At 37.9% G+C, this 17,002-nt stretch overlaps 1 pseudogene across 1 annotated transcript in view; it reads left to right on the top strand.

Annotated features, from left to right (window-relative positions):
- LOC132684263 (uncharacterized) overlaps nucleotides 1-17,002 on the top strand; it is a 219,753-nt pseudogene that overhangs the window by 59,244 nt on the left and 143,507 nt on the right. The gene's annotated exons all lie outside the window — the stretch shown is intronic.

Genomic DNA, 17,002 nt, shown 5'->3' with positions numbered 1-17,002 from the left:
CAGACTCAGAACTGGGCTCATGATTGTATCAGCAAAAATTATAACCGATAATAAGTCAAGGATCTTAGGGTTGCTCAAGAGTAATTAAAACTACACGCATGAAATATGAAGTTATTGTAATTTATTATACATCAAATTATTCTCAGCTGTTAGTTTTGGGTGTTAGGGTTATTATGTTAAATCTTCTCTGATTATTTCTAACTTTAATCAATTTTCTAAAATAAGTAGGTACACAGAAAAAAAACCAGAATAAACTTGTAAACTTCTGTGCTCCCTGTATGATTTATACATGCTCTTTTTGTTGTTGTTTTAACAAGTAATTTAGGTAAGTGTTTATTTTTCTAAATTTTTAAAAATGTTTTTTTATTTATTTTTGAGAGAGAGACAGAGAGAGAGACAGAGAGAGAGAGAGCAGGGGAGGGGCAGAGAGAGAGGGAGGCATAGAATGTGAAGCAGGTTCCAGGCTCTGAGGTGTCAGCACAGAGCCTGATGTGGGGCTCGAACTCATGAACCAGGAGATCATGACCTGAGCTGAAGTCTGATGCTTAACTGACTGAGCCACCCAGGTGCCCCCAAAGTGTTTATTTTTTAATTGAATGATTATTCCCAGATGGAATCAAGCATATTCTAATTTTATCTCTAGGTCTCTTTTAAAAGTATTTATTATATATAGGGCTTGTTCACTAGTCCATTTACTCAAAATTATTAGTGTTTTATAAGTATTCTATAATTATGAAACTTGAACTAGAAATCAGCCAATTTCATGTAGTTTCATTACATGTGCTTCCTTTTTCTTTTTCTCAACATGTTTTCAAGGAAATGAGAGAAGGCCAAGGGAAACAGGTACAGATGTCCTCGTCATAGGTCTGATTTTGATATGAGAAAATGGGGTTCTGACAGCAACAAAAAGACTTTGCCAAAATCGAGTGAAAATACAGATAGAAGTCATACCCAAGCAACCAGGGAACTCAATAGCATAATGATTATATCTACAGGAATCACAAATGGTGGGACAGCAGTCCATGCATATTTATGTAACCCAAATAGCCCCTTCTTTTTGCAAGATTACTGGTTTTAGCAACAGGAATCCCTTTCCCATCCACATCCCCAGCCTGTAAGGTCTTCAGGGTAACATCCTTTAAACTGCCATTCTAACTTCTCTCAGTCACAAAATATTTGGGAGCAGCAGGATTATTGATACATACAGATGAGGTATTTCTCAGTTAAGGTTGAGCTGGTGAATTTTTGTATCTGATAGACAAATATTTTGCCAAGTAGTAATTTCTATAAATCTATGATATCTGGTCTTTTTGATAAGGCCAAATAAACACTCTAATAACCAACTAAATTATATACACAGGTATAATTTCCTAAGTTTTGGTGGTTAATAGCTATTTCTTAGTAAAATCATTAAGCACTTTTCTTACTCCTGACCGCCATTGCCCTTGAATTTTCTAAATTTTGTTCTAATGACTTCAGGTCAAGAGTGGAGTTGGATAAGGATATTATGGTTTATCTTTTCTATTTCTATTCCTTAAAAGTCCTGCTGTGCAGATACATGGACACTACAGTTATAGCTTAGTTTAAGTTCCTTATGCTGATCTTCTATGCAGAATTTCAGCATAGTGTGTATATATATATATATATATATATATATATATATATATATATATGGTGCAAAGTAAGTTAATGAGAGGTATGGATTTCATGGCTATAATCTTTTTAAAGCATTAACCCCACAGATGTGACTCTACTGATGGTACATGACTGAGACCCAGCACTTGACCTTTATGGAAATTCTGATGCCTCTCTCACATAAAACACTGAAGGGCCTTAAGAATCTCAGGTGACACAATTACAGCATTCTTGTTAAAATGAGTTGGAGAAGAATTTAAGTACTTTGTATTTAAAGACTAATACTGTAAGCTTGAGGGTAAGAACTATTTGCTTATTTGTTTTGAAAAACTAGGTTTACTGTAGAGAACTGAATTTCATAGTGGTTTGTATTTTGAGTTATATTGTAGGAAGGGTCAGATATTTTTAAAAACAGGAAAATTAAGTTAGCTTGCTTTCCCTTTGGAATTTTTTACCTGGCAGAAGACTGAAAATGGTGGTTGATGCTTACAGGGAAATTGTAGTAGACAGAAATTCATCGTGACTCATGGTAGGGTCACGGAAGAAAAGACGGAGTTATGGAATTTTATGATCCCACTACTTCGGGGTACTTGAAATTAATTGCCTCCATTTATCCCTTCCTCCCTTCCTTCTCTTCCTTCCTACCTCTGCCCCATTTTTCCCATCAGTCATAGACCTAGGCTAGTGTGACATTTTGAATTATAGCCTCTGGTGCTCTTTGCACTTTGTCTTTTTTTTTTTTTTTTTTTTTTTAATGTTTATTTATTTTTGAGACAGAGAGAGACAGAGCATGAACAGGGGAGGGGCAGAGAGAGAGGGAGACACAGAATCCGAAACAGGCTCCAGGCTCTGAGCGGTCAGCACAGAGCCTGACGCGGGGCTTGAACCCACAAACCGTGAGATCATGACCTGAGCCGAAGTCGGATGCTTAACCAACCGAGCCACCCAGGCGCCCCTGCACTTTGTCTTAATCACAGTTACAGTAAAGTAAACTCCCTGTACCTCTAAACATTTACAGAGTTTCAGAAGATTTTGCTTTAAAAAAAAAAAAGGGTCCCCTCTCTAGCAATTGTGCACTTGTGGTGATATACGGCCAGTCAGCCTCTGCCAAAATGATAAAGTTCCATGAAGTGCTTTCAGACAAGGGTCCATAGTAGCTGACTGCCATGGCAGGAAGTACGAGTGTGTGGGCCACACGGTTCCTTATAAAGGGTTTCTTGGACTGCCAATAAATACAGTGTGATCCCAGCAAAAGTGGGGAGCTTAGCCCCAATGCGCTTCATCTCAGCTTCTGAATGTGTCTATAAATTCTTGGAATGTATGTCATTTGGGGGCGGGGTGGGGGGGCAAGAGCTTATTATTTTCATCAGATTCCTAAAGGTATCTATGACACCTCAAAACATTCCACACGTCGTTTTGTCCTTACGATGGCACTTCTTAAGAAGATGTATGTGTGGGGGATCTCATGACACTGTTATGTCAGGATACTGTCGTGTGATACTATCATATGGTCTAAAGCAATGCTGGTCAGTGACTGCTTCCCCCTACGGCCTCCTTTATGATAGAATTCCAAGCCAGAGGCCTGACTCCCTGTCCTTCAGTAGCATGCTTCCTGGCCTGCCATGACCTCTCCTGAGAGACAGCAGCATCAGGAAAGCCTGTCTGAGGAGATGTCCCCCACGGGAGGAGCACCGCAACAAGTGAGACTAGCCATGCCTGGTTGTCGGAAGGGCACAGACAAAGCATGGGAAAGCAGACAGAAATGGAATTCTCACCAGAGTTGATTTGCTATTCATAGTCTCCATTAACACAGATCTCATCAAGTAATTCATATACCTTTAAATTTTCCTTTACTTAGAAACCAAAGGCGTAAAAATTAGAAACTTCTAGGGGCATCTGGGTGGCTCAATTGGTTAAGTGTCTGACTTCAGCCCAGGTCATGATCTCGCGGTTCGTGGGTTCGAGCGCTGTATCTGGCTCTGTGCTGACAGCATAGAGCCTGGAGTCTGCTTCAGATTCTGTGTCTCCCTCTCTCTCTCTGCCCCTCCCTTGCTCATGCTCTCTCTCTCTCTCTCTCTCTCTCTCAAAAATAAATAAACATTGAAAAAAATTTTGCTTAAATAAAATAAAAAATTAGAAACTTTTAGCAATCATCTTTTGTAGAAATCATCAGACAGATAGATGTGTTGATGTTCTCACCAGTCTACCATTAACTCTTGTCCACAGATTAGGAACAGTGGCACAGTAGAAATCCAAGCTAGCACGTGGACTTCTATAAAGCATGTAATCTTTCTGCACCCTGGTTTCCCTATGTGTAAAATGTGAAAATTGGACAAAAATGACCTTAAAGCTACTGCATCTCTAAAGTGTTGTAATTTTATGGAGTTTCTAAAAGGACTAATTCATAACAAATCATCTGCTAACCTATATTTTTAAAAACTCGATTGAATTATGTGTACTAATTACCCTTTAGAGCTCTAACTTTATTTGAAAAGTGTTTAAAGAATTTAGGCTTTAGAAAGCCCAAGCATAAAATCAGGGTGAGAATTTTGTGTCCACTTTAATTAAAATGAGTGTGTATCTCAAATGTTTTTATTGGAAAAAAAATTATACGTCAATGCTTGTGTGAAAATACTATTTTTTATAATTGTATCTGGGAAGAATCTGAGAAATTATCTAGCCCAATCTCCTATGTGAGAGAGAGGCTGCCTTCTCTCTCCTCCATTTGAAGATAGGCCAGAAGGTGGCTGGCCATCTTAAGCCAAGAAGAAAACTGTCATCAGACACCCAACTCCATCCTGGACTTTCCAGCCCCCAGAACTATAGAAAATAAACTTCTGTTGACAAAGCCACCCAGTCAGTGGTATTTTGTAATGGCCCCTGAGCAGATGAACATGCTCCTGGTTCTCCTTTACCTACCCCTTCTCTGCTTTATCTCCATTTTGCTCTTCTACTTTCAGACATAAATCAGTACCTGTAAAATATCTGGCAGGTATTTATTAAATATTAGCTTTTACTACGACAGAATATTAAAAAACACAAGAAACTTTACCCAGATGGATTTGCTTGTTGGGGAAAAACTCAAACTCATTGCAATATTTCTAGTTTTTGATCTTTGCCAGTGTTCTCTGTTACAAAATATATTACCCTTCGATAGCTTTTAATTAGTGATTTTCTTATTGTTAAGAGGTGGACTTTAGTAAATATTGCTAAATATAGGTAGTAATGATAATGTAGACTAACCCCCTTATACTGCCAGTGGATATTTTTTCACAGCCAGAGGCTACATACCAAAATAATTTATATTACCCAGATTTTCTGTATTTAGCTGTATAATTTGCATTTTAAGTAGCTTGTAAGGTTTTAGCTATAATTTGATAGACCTCACAAAATCTTTCATGATTTTCCATTTTTAATAGCAACCTTGTGAGACACACTCAGCTCAAATCTGCATTCATAATCATGTCCTTCCCCAGATATATTTGTTGAAATCAGCCTTTCCAGAGGGGTGAAATAATTAAATGATTGAAAGTTTTAATGCTTGCATAGTTCTCTTACCTTTCTTTCATGCCTTCAGCGCATAGATTTATTAACATCTGCACTCACGAATAAACAAATGGAATCACTGATGTCTGCACAGAGAAACCTCAGGTCAACAACATTTTAATTATTTTAGTCTTTAATGCAAGAATTCTTCACTTCCAGTTGCTGGGAATGGTCAGAATCTGTTTTTGTTCATTGGCCCCTTTTTAGTCTCACTAAATGAGAGGGGAACAAAAAGGAAAAAGAAAGGTAACAGGTAAGCTGTAAACTAAAGATTTTTTTCATGTGGGTAAGTGTGTGACAGTAGGGTAAGAGGTCATATTTTAATTCCAAATAAACAGAAGTTGGATGGAAAGAAAAGGAGGGAAGGACAACCTAGAAACTGGATTCAATAAAGATACCCTTAGTAAAACTTTGAGCTTGAATAAATTTTCTTAGATAAGATTTTTATGAGTTTCACATTTTAAGTTAATGCTAAACTTAGAAAAAAAGATTGAGAAAACCATTAGGTGTGGTGGTCTTTGTACAATGGATTCTTTTGTTTTGATCTCAGTGTTCTGATCAGTGATGTCTAAGTTTTATTTGATAGAAAGAGTAGACGATTCTTTCGACAGAATGCAAAGCGGTTGCCCTAAAATTGGAGATGAAAGAGGTTGAAGACTTTCATCGTAACTACCTTTCAATTAGTTGCATTATTTATGAAGACAAATTAGAAACAGAATTCATTTCAGATGACAGCTGATGTCTTGAAAAGGGATATGTCAGGTTAAAAAAATTGTTTAGTTTGTCAGGTTGATGGCATCTCTCAGTCATTATCAGATTCCTTTCCCTCTCAATATTAATCACTTTTGTGTGGTAGATGATAAATTTAATTCCCAACTTTGAATTTAAGGAACACTTCCCCATGCCCTCCTCATCCCCAATCTGTAGTCTTACGAAAAATCATGAACTTCCCAAATTTTTATCCATGTTATTGATTATTAGCCAAATTCAAAAACTTTTTCCAACTACTTGGCTTTTAGGAATACATTTGGAAACTTTCCTTTTTTTCTACAGTTTTTCCACAGTCTGACGACTTGGGAAGGTAAGACTGACAATTTTAGACAGAGGCTGACTGAGGTCTAAATTCTACTGCATCACGTAAAAGTTGTGTGATCTTGGCCCAGTTTCTTAGTCTCTCTGATCTTCAGGGTCTGTATCGTTTCTCTTTCTGTCTCTCTATCTCTATCTATACCTAATAGAACCAGGAAAATATGTCACAAAAATCAATATTACACATTGTGCAAGGACACATACCTTATAAAGACAAATGCATTTAACACACTAGAATGGCTGCCCATCGGGATAGGGGAGACTGAGAGTAGACTCTAGAGCTAAAAGTGAACACATCAAGCAAGGAGGTCTCTACAAGGGCTAGGGAGTAATGACAATTTTCCTTGAACTGAGCATTATGGTGAACTCTACCTTCCATATCGAAGGTTAGGACAAAACAGAACAAGGCAATGACATATTAGCACATTGGTCTTCCTACTTGCCAGTAGTCTTTCCTTTCCTTCTTTTTCTCTGTGTGGAAGGTATCGTCACATGTCTTCCTTCAGAATAACCTCCAGGATTTTTTTTTCTAGTTACATTTGTAAAATATTTTTAAAAGTGAGATTTTATAATATATATCATATCACATAATAACAAATAATTTTGTTTTCTTGTGTTTCTTAAGTAGTTTCATAGTGTGTTGCAGAATACCCACTGTTTCGGATGAACTTAAGTATGAAGAGATTAAAACAGTACCTGGCACATAGTGATGCTCAGTAAATGGTGGCTTGAATCAATAGCTTGTGATGATTATGTGTGTGCTCTTACATTGTCTTCTCACAATCGGAACACCTGTCAAGTGCATAGAGACACTGAGAATGGGGGATTTTTGGATTGTTTGCAATTCCAAGTACAAGGGTCTAGCTTTAAATTATTCATTTGTGAAAATATAGCATGGGATTTAGGATTGCGAGAAAAATAACGCTAATCTGAAAACAGCATATCTTGGAAAAAATTACACCTTGTTCATTGTAACAATATGAACTTTATGACATAGTTATCTCACATACAAGCTATGTGACTTTGAGGTAGTCACTTAACTGTTCAACGACTGTTCTCCATATCTAAGGGGTAGGGAGGGAAAGATACAGGATAGGTGAAATCCTTAATGTGATGCCTAAAACAGAGTAAGCATTCAATAAATACTAGCTGAATATGAATTTCATACTTGCCATTGACTGTTGTTATGGGACCACATAGAATTATGGAGGGTCAGACACTATAGGTGTAAATTTGTTTTGGTGATCAGATGGCTTCCATTGAACATCTTTGTTGCTGGGTTTTTAGTAAATGTACATTAAGTGATTCTTTTAACATCTGTCTATTTTATTTTATTTTATTTTATTTTTTTATTTTTCATGCCTTTGGAGTTTTACAGCAATATTCACAACTATATTTTCACTGTATGGTAAAATTTCCCATTCTCATTTAGCACTAGATTGGCAATTTATATCTCCCTGTTTCCAAAAGCACTGGGGACAGTAAGCTTCAAGGCAGCTTATGCATTTTTACAGGGTACAAAGTACAAAAAGACATTAAACTAAATAGTACTGCTTCCATCCAAACGAAGCAGAAGGATTAAGAGATTGGAAATACCAGATATGAGCATAAAACTTAAGTCCAAATCTAGTATCCCAGTATGGTTTTCTAGCTAATGACGGGAAAAGAGCCACATGGTTTCAGAGTGTGCATTCTCTAACGACAATCAGAGAGACATTTTTTTTTAATTGAATGATATCAAAATCTAGTACTGAATGTATGTCATTTATTTTGCAGAAAAAAATCCTGAAATTCTCGGCTAAGGGGCCTTCCGACCTTTACTTCCATCTAGCAACTTCAGTATTAACTCTCTGCTCTGTCTGCTTTGCTCTTCACTCAGAGAAAAAGTGCCCGGCTGTTATTCAGGCAAATCCCATCCTGCCTTCCCTTATAACTTTGCTTCTAATATTACATCCTTCTTTCTCTCCTATCATCAACCTTTTTCTCTCCATCTTAACACAAAACGTTTCCCTAAAACTAGTTTTGCCATGCTTATCCATGAATTTTCCCTACTCTTAGGTTCCAGAAGTGCTTACCAGTCGCTTTGCTTAATGTCTTGACAATAATGATCCCTTTTACCTTCATGACATTTTCTCCTCCTTGGTTTGTAGGACACGACTTTCTCTTGGTTCTTTTCCATCTCTGTGATGATTCCTTAACCTCTGTCATATAATCATTTCCCTCTGCCCACCTTTGAAAATTCTGATCATCTTCAGAGTTCTAATTTTGGCCCTTTCTCTACTTTCCCCTGTGTTCTTTTCCACTTTCACAGCTTTGCGTACTACAATCAGCCAGAGGTGAGTGATGTCCAAGTCAGTATGACTCAGTCAGTTCACTTTCTTTGTTCTCTTGACCTATAGATGCAGCTACCGTGTGAGGCCCTCATTAAAGAGGTCCCCAGTGTTTCAAACGTAGTGGACCTAAAACTAAATGTATCTTCCTTTTTCCTCTTGACTCCTCATCTTTCCTCTTCTCTTGTATTCCCCCTTCATGCCGTTCATTCTCCAGGCCAGCCTAGTACCCTGGAGTTGCTCATGGCTCATCTTGTCTCTAATTCCACACATCTAGTTCTCCAATAAGACCAGTGGGCAATCTCTCCAGAATACCCCTGCCTCCAAAGAGCTCTCGCCACCAGGACTATTTGCATTCAGGTCCTGATAATCTCTTACCGAAAGGTTTATTATCATTGCCTCTTAACTGGTGTCATCTTCCTTACTTGCCCCATTGCCACATATATCTCTTGAAAATATAATTCAAAAAATTATATTTTCATCCTTAAAACCCTTTATTGTCTCTGTGTAGCTTTTAGAACTAATTCAGAATGCTTACTGTGGCTTAAAAGATGCTTCCTGATCTGAGTCTTTGTTACTTCTGTCTCACCTGACCTGTTTCTACTCCATACTTCATACTCCAGGCTCAGATACACTGAACATTTGCAGTGTCTCAAGTATACCAGAAGTTTCCACATCCCTATGCCTTTTTCTTAGTGTCCCATCTGTCAGACACCCCCTGCTTCTGCACATGCTTTGTCACTGGGCTTGACTGCCGGTCGACACTTTCTCTTCACCCCTAGTCTTCTCTCTTCCCCACCTTTCTTCACCTAACTCCTGCTTATCTTTCAAGATAAAGTTTGTAATCACGTCTTCTGAGAAAACTTTCCAGGTCCATTCCCATACTTCTAAAACAAATTTGTCACTTGTAAGATTTAAAGATTCTTTTAGTGATGAGACACATCATAAAGACACTCAGATAGACAAAAGGAAGAACACTTGGCTACTTACATCTCCAAATGAGAGAAGGGTATCACTCAGGACTGCATGGGTTACACCGAAGACAGGGTAACAGTAAACTGGAACTATAAGAGGTAGCTTATTTATGCCAAGTGGGGTGGGATTAGGCTAAACTCACTGTCTTCCTGGGATTGGGTATTTTGAATGATTTCACAAACACAAAAAAGCAGGGACCACCCTGGGTGTTCAGTGTCTGAGAACCTCTAGCGTTTGGGCGTGTGTTCCTGATACAGGAAGTAGTTGGGGTGGGGGCTTGGCAAAGTATCTGTGAAGGAGATCTGAGAGTTTTGAGCCATGACTTAAAAACTGGGTCAAGATAGCACTGTGAAATATTACATTATACCACTACATAGAGCCAAAGGCAGGTCTCTGACATAGAACCTCTTACAATGGATTGTAAAGATAGCTCTTCTTGACTACCTCCCCCACTAGGCTTTCATGTCTTTTGTATTCTCAATACCTCGCATGTGACTGAAATAAAGTGTTTAACTTTCTTAAATGACTCTACATTCATTCAGTGTTTAAAATATAAAGATCCTTGCAATATATTATGCTTTGTTTAGAAGTAGGAGCATTTTGTTTTCTTTATGATCTGCGTCTCTTTATAGATAAGACGAATTAAATGTAAATGCATGGCTTTGGCCTCTAAGAAAAAATCGAGACTGCTGGATTGGACCATTCACAGAGAAAGCCAGGTCTCCTCAGGGCTTGGCCCTCTGTGTTGACATCACGATGAGGCTGAACAAGCATAGTTTAAGTACCCTGTCTTCAGATGCATTAATTAATCCAAAGATTCTAATTCTAGAATCTAGAGAGTTGTAGTTTAATTTTGACTGTGACCATTAATAATAATAGTTACTATGATCTTTATCACATTATATCTAACGCCCACAGCCACCTTAAGAGGGAGATACTGATACTGTCATTTTAAAGACACCGAAACTGGGATTCAAAGGTTAATATTACAGCTTTGGAATCTCAGGCAGGGTTTATGGCCCTGCAGATTCCTTCTCGGAAATGAGTACACGTGATGGGGAAGCATACTGAGGCTGCTTTTTACCTGTTGAAGGGGAAGAAGGAGACAAGTAGTCAGTTCAGCACATCTGCCAGGTAAACTCTGCTAAACTTCTCTTTTCCAGGCTATACGATAGGGTGATTTAGAGTCTTATGTCATCCTAAGTTTGGGAACTGAGAGAGATTCTCTGTATTCTCTCTTAGAAACTGAAAAGTTGGCTCATTCCGTAGGTACCCACACTGGTTGTTTTGGGCGATGGTGCTTTGGCCTTCTGTCTGGGCAGGAATGCAAGTCAGACTCTTAAGCTTTCACAACAGAATGTCAACTTTGCCTCCTCAGTGTCTGGTATCTAAATCTTATGGCTCTCACTTCAGTTGACAATATAGAAATTCTGCACTACAGGCCTGTGTTGGAGGATCTGACCGTGAACTGAATGGGAGCCAACATTCATCCAAATCTCCCTTAAGACATCTGATATACAGAGTGCACAGCAGAAGATCATAAGCTTTGGCACCTAAAATCTCTAAGTTAGAATCCCAGCTTTGCACCCACTATCAGCGTGAACGTGGGCATGTTGTTAAATGATAACAACGGCTCATATTGATGGAGTGCTTGTTACCTATCAGGACACGGTGTTAAGTACTCTCTATTCACTGTTTCATTTAAACCTCATAAAATCCTGTGAGGTGGGTGCTAGTATGGCTATTTTAGCATGGGGAAAGAAATGAAACATAGAAAGTCTAAGCAACTTGAGGAAGGTCACTCCCCTTACAGAATGGATAAATCCATGATATGCCCTTTGGGCATAGCTGATCAATGAAATCCAGCTGTGTTAAAATAAACAAACACGTCTATTCAAAAGCAAAGCATTTGAATTTTATTGTTAAAGCTTTTTAAGGAAGGAAAAGATGCCAGTTAAAATTTAAAGGGTTCACAGCACAGTTGCATGGAAAATGGGTTAGGCATACATAGAATCAGAGAGAACCCATCAAGAGATATTGCCTTGGGGCGCCTGGGTGGCTCAGTCAGTTAAGCTTCCAATTTCAGCTCAGCTCATGATCTCCAGGTTCATCAATTCAAGCCACCAGGCTCTCTACTGTCAGCACAGAGCCTGCTTTGGATCCTCTGTCCTCCCTTCCTCTTCCTCTCCCCTCTCTCAAAAATAAATAAATATTAAAAAAGAGAGAGAGAGAGAGATTATTGCCTTATGGCTGGACTGGTGAGAGACTGTCACTTTGGGTTATGATGATTAAATTTGGGTTATGATGACTAAATGCCAGGAACCTGGAATCCTTTTTCCATGTATACTCAGCCATATGAATTTTATTTTATGAAAAATAATATCATATAGAACACACAAAATTTTGTAGTTTGATATTTTACAGTTTGCAAATTAGTTATTATGTAAAAGTCAATATAATCGTTTGAATATACACTCCAAGCGCATGAGTGTTTGCATCAAATTCTAGAATTTTGCTGGGTTATTTAATAACAACCTGATGACGTGTCATAAAGTAAAAAAGAAAGGATTTCCAAGACTTATTCTTGTGTGACACTGTTTAGAATTTGATTTGAAGGTTTCGTATTGTATGGTTTCATATTTGCTAGGAAGCTTTCGTCATGTCAGTCCCTCCCAAATGAGTCATAGAGTATAAACCAATAGCACAGAGCCCCTCTGCCTGTTCTGCTCTGCCACGACCCCAGTGGCATTACTTTAGAAGTGGGTATAGTAGAGGACTCAAAATTTTAATAATTGCAATGGAATGGCTTGATTGATTATCTGCCTCTAGTGTTTTCTATATTGTATGTTGGAAAAAAAATGTTCGAGATTTCAATATTTCTCTTGGATTCGGGGGGAAAAATGCAAATTTGTTTTTCTGTTGAGCCGATTAATTAGTCCTCTTTCATCTGGGGAGAATGCCCTGATTCCTACAACTCACATTTTTTAAAAAAATTCCTCAAATTTAAAAGCAGTCTAGTCTCAACCTGGCCTTATTTCGACAACAGCAACAAAAAAGATTTCATAAGCTTCCTTATTTCTCATTATACCTTTTATGGGACCCTGTGGTATAAGAACTACACTATTTCATCTCTTGTATTTCCATGAGACTAGTGATGGCTTCTCTAAGTGCCATATCCCATACACATCAGAATAATGGATTAAAACTAGAAAGAAAACATTATATATTAGGCCTCTTCAACCTCACTCTGAGTGTTGAAATAGACTGTTGCTTTGTTACACAGTTATTTAACTTGTATGGAATCATCAAAATACAAAATTTAAGATGCGGAAGAATAGGCTTCCTGCATCCCAGTGACTGACACATTTGCTAACCCTCTCCTTGCAGAAAGCATAAGTTAATAAGTGCAGAGTCTCAGATTCAGTAGGATATATCCTGCCTTGGAAGCACAAATTACGAGATCAAGAATAATTGATAGTCCACGTGACCCATTAAAACAGGTTTCATTTAATGCAATATGGTTTAAAATTGTATCTCTTTTAAGTAGGCTAACCTGAATGTAGGCACCCTTTTTTTGCACTTTATAGCAAAACTGAGCAATTCCCTCCGCCATTCCGATCAGAGGAACTTGAACTGAGAGCACATGTTTAATGATGCCCGGACTAGCTATTGATTAAACACTGACAATGTTCAGAGGAATTGAGAATCAAAAAGCCTCCCCCATGGCCAGCTCTTCCATGCTCACTTCTTAATAGATGGCAAAGGAGGATTCTAAATGAGAGCGCTGCCCTGCTTGTCCTCAGAACTCCACAGGCAGTGGGATTAATTTCTGCTTCGCAGTCCTTTGCAACTACCGTGTCTAACATGTCCAGAAATGAATACAGATATCCCTCCTTTTTTATTTCCTTGTTCCTCCTTTTTGAAGCAAGAAATTTCTTATATGAATTTAATATAGAATGACACCACTGCATAAGCAGAATGAATGAGGGCTCACCATTAATTCATACATAAAAAATAAGACAAATCCTGGGGAGATAATTCAGGCTGAATAATTCTCCAAATCAAGCAAGCAAACAACAACAACGAAAGTTTAAAGAAGATAAAGAATAAGAGAAAATAAAAATAGAAAAAGGATTCGAAGCCAGGACTGATGTTCCTACCACCATGGCTCTGTTGAGTTGATTAGTTTCCAGAGGCTCAGATATTTTTAGGATATTCTTTTGTCTGGGTGGGAGATTGTGACCCAGAACTGTGAAGTAAGGCTGTTTCTACACTTAAAAAAAAAAAATGTGATTTTCAATGATGGAACCACCCAGCTGTTTTACCTTCAACAAACATTAATGGAACCCCTAGAGGGTGCCAGGAACATTGCTTGCTGCTTACCCTTTTAATGTTACTTAATCCCTCCAACAATCGTATGACATATTCATTATAATTTTTTTAGAGATGTGAAATCTGAGGTTTGGAGGAATTAAATAAATCTCTACTATCAAATAATCAGTAAATAGGAGAGACTAAAGTCATGCTGCTAGAAATTGTCAGAGCAAGGATTAAAATCCAGATATTTTGAATAATATTCTATTGAGCTAATTACCATATAATACCTTACTTAGGTTGTTTTTTTTTTAATTTCTTTTAACATTTATTTTGTTTTTGAGACCGAGAGAGACAGAGCATGAACGGGGGAGGGTCAGAGAGAGAGGGAGACACAGAATCCAAAGCAGGCTCCAAGCTCTGAGCTGTCAGCACAGAGCCTGACACGGGGCTCGAACCCATGGACCGCAAGATCATGACCTGAGCTGAAGTCGGATGCTCAACCGACTGAGCCACCCAGGTGCCCCACCTTACTTAGTCTTATAATACACACTTAATGAAAGGTTGTGTGGAGAGCTCAGATTTTTTTTTTTTTTTTTTATTGTTGGTTGTTCGTTTACTTTTTTACTCCCTGGTTTCCTAAGGATTACATCCTTAGGGTTAAAAAAAAAGTGGAAATATAAAAAAATATAAATAAGGAAAGCATACACGACAAAAACCCACAACTCAGAAGCGACCACTGCTAACGTTTAGGTTTCTTTCATTTCAGTATTTTATTTATATGTTTTTTTCTCTTCATAACTGAGACCATGCTACTTTTTGTGATATATTCATAGAGCAGCACACATATCACACATACACTCCCTACATATCAATATGTATTAATCTAAAACTATTGGTAAAATGCACTTTAATTGGGGCAAATACCTTTTGATGTATGTAAGGAAAAAAAAATATATATATAATGGAACTTTTTTCTCTTCTAAATAATGCTAATAGTAGTATTTATTTGCATATATTATCTAGATATTTTATTGTTTTCTAGGTGAGATTCAAGCACAAGGGTTAACGTAAAAGAAGTTTTTGAAAAGTACATCGTTTTAAAAATTCTTGATACCTATTGTCAAAATATTTTCCAGATTTTAAGACCATTTGTTAATCTGTTACAACTTAACAGCTCCAATATAAAACCTCCTTTCTAGCACAAAATTTTATTGCCTTTTTCAGTGTTTACTAATTTAATAAGTAAAACCATGTACATTGTTTTACTTCTTTCATTAATTTCAGATTCTAAAAATAAATGTGTCAGTTGTATTTCCTTTTATGAGTTTCCTGTTAAGGTACTTGGCTTTTTTAAATTGTGAATTTCAGGGGCTCCTGGATGGCTCAGTCAGTTGAGCATCTGACTCTTGATTTTGGCTCAGGTCATGATCCCAGGGTTGTGAGATTGAGCCCCACATAGGGCTCTGCACTGAGCGTGGAACCTGCTTGACATTCTCTCTCTCTCCCTCTGCCCCTATCCCCCACTTTCACTCTCTCTCTCTCTCTAAAGATAAATTTACAAATAATAATAATAATAAATAGATTGTGAATTTCATCTTTTAAAATATATATATTATTTTATAAAGCAAGCATAGCATGATATCTGTCATCCTTATTACAAATATGTTGTAATTTTTTTGGTATAAAAGTGTATATATCACAATTTAGAATATATATATTGGGGCGCCTGGGTGGCTCCGTCAGTTAAGCGTCTGACTTCAGCTCAGGTCATGATCTCGCGGTCTGTGAGTTCGAGCCCTGCGTCGGGCTCTGTGCTGACTGCTCCGAGCCTGGAGACTGTTTCAGATTCTGTGTCTCCCTCTCTCTCTGCCCCTCCCCTGTTCATGCTCTGTCTCTCTCTGTCTCAAAAATAAATAAAAACGTTAAAAAAATAAAAAACAAAAAATTTAGAATATATATATATTAAAAAATAAGAGGAAAATGTCAGAAAATCATCACCATTACCACCCAGAGTTAATGAGTTTTAATATTTTCATTGTACTAGGTGCGAATTTGGGTCCTGAGGCCTGGCCAGATCCTTGACCAGAACTAGAGACAGATGTAGTAGAAAGCCTGTGTACCTCCAGCACTTTTGCTGTCTACCTATCCATTATGAATCAGTCATCCATATGGTTTTAAGAGCTTTTGAAGTAGGACTCCCTACCCACCCTTTCTTAGCAAATGAGACTGTACCTCAGTTCTTTGAATCGAATGAAATGGGCAGCAGGGGACTCCAAGGAAAATATTCACCAAAGAGTTCCAGCACTTTGTATTTCCTAATCCTAATAATGCCATGCTTCTCTGGCCCTCACATAGCTGGTACCTGACAGTGAGATTCTTCCTAGGACCCCAGAGCTAGTGTAGAAGAAATTCTTCTCACAGGAGCTATTAACCACAGAGGTTTTCTAAGCAGGGACATCCAAGCAACTGTTTAAACAGAGAAAAATGTCTGATCATATATTGTTGCAGCAAATTAAAGGCCTATGGTGATATTAATTCAGTATATTTTTGGGGCGCCTGGATGGCTCTGTCTGTTAGGCATCTGATTTCAACTCAAGTCATGGTCTCATGGTTTGTGAGTTTGAGCCCTGCATTGGGCTCTGTGCAGACAGCTTAGAGCCTGGAGCCTGCTTCGGATTCTGTGTCTCCCTCTCTTTCTGCTCCTCCCCTGCCCATGCTCTGTCTCTGTCTCTCAAGAATAAATAAAAATTATTTTTTTAATGTATTTTTAAACTTTGGGACAGTAGTGGATAATTATTTCCAAGGTATCATGTAGAACCGTACAGATTTTTAGAAGTCCTCTAAAGGACTGATATTAAAGAGGACATTCTGAAGAGAACGATTAGGAAAGCATGATTCTCAACCTTCTAAAAGGACCAGTAAGATGATGCAGAATTCCCTATCTTTACTATAGACAAGAAAGTAATTGCTTAAGAGAGGCACACAAGTTTGAGGAGACAGTGTTCTCTGTCTGCTCATCCCATCTTTTTCCCACAAGAAGGAAAAAGGACAAAGTCAAAGAGGCTTGGCTGTGAGTTCTTTTTCTTTTCTAAAAGAAATTAAATTGGGGC

The sequence above is a fragment of the Panthera onca genome, chromosome C2, assembly GCF_046562875.1.
Source record: "Panthera onca isolate mPanOnc1 chromosome C2, mPanOnc1 haplotype 2, whole genome shotgun sequence".
NCBI lineage: Eukaryota > Metazoa > Chordata > Mammalia > Carnivora > Felidae > Panthera > Panthera onca.
The sequence above is the reverse complement of the archived record's forward strand: the minus strand, read 5'-3'. Positions and strand labels throughout refer to the sequence as shown.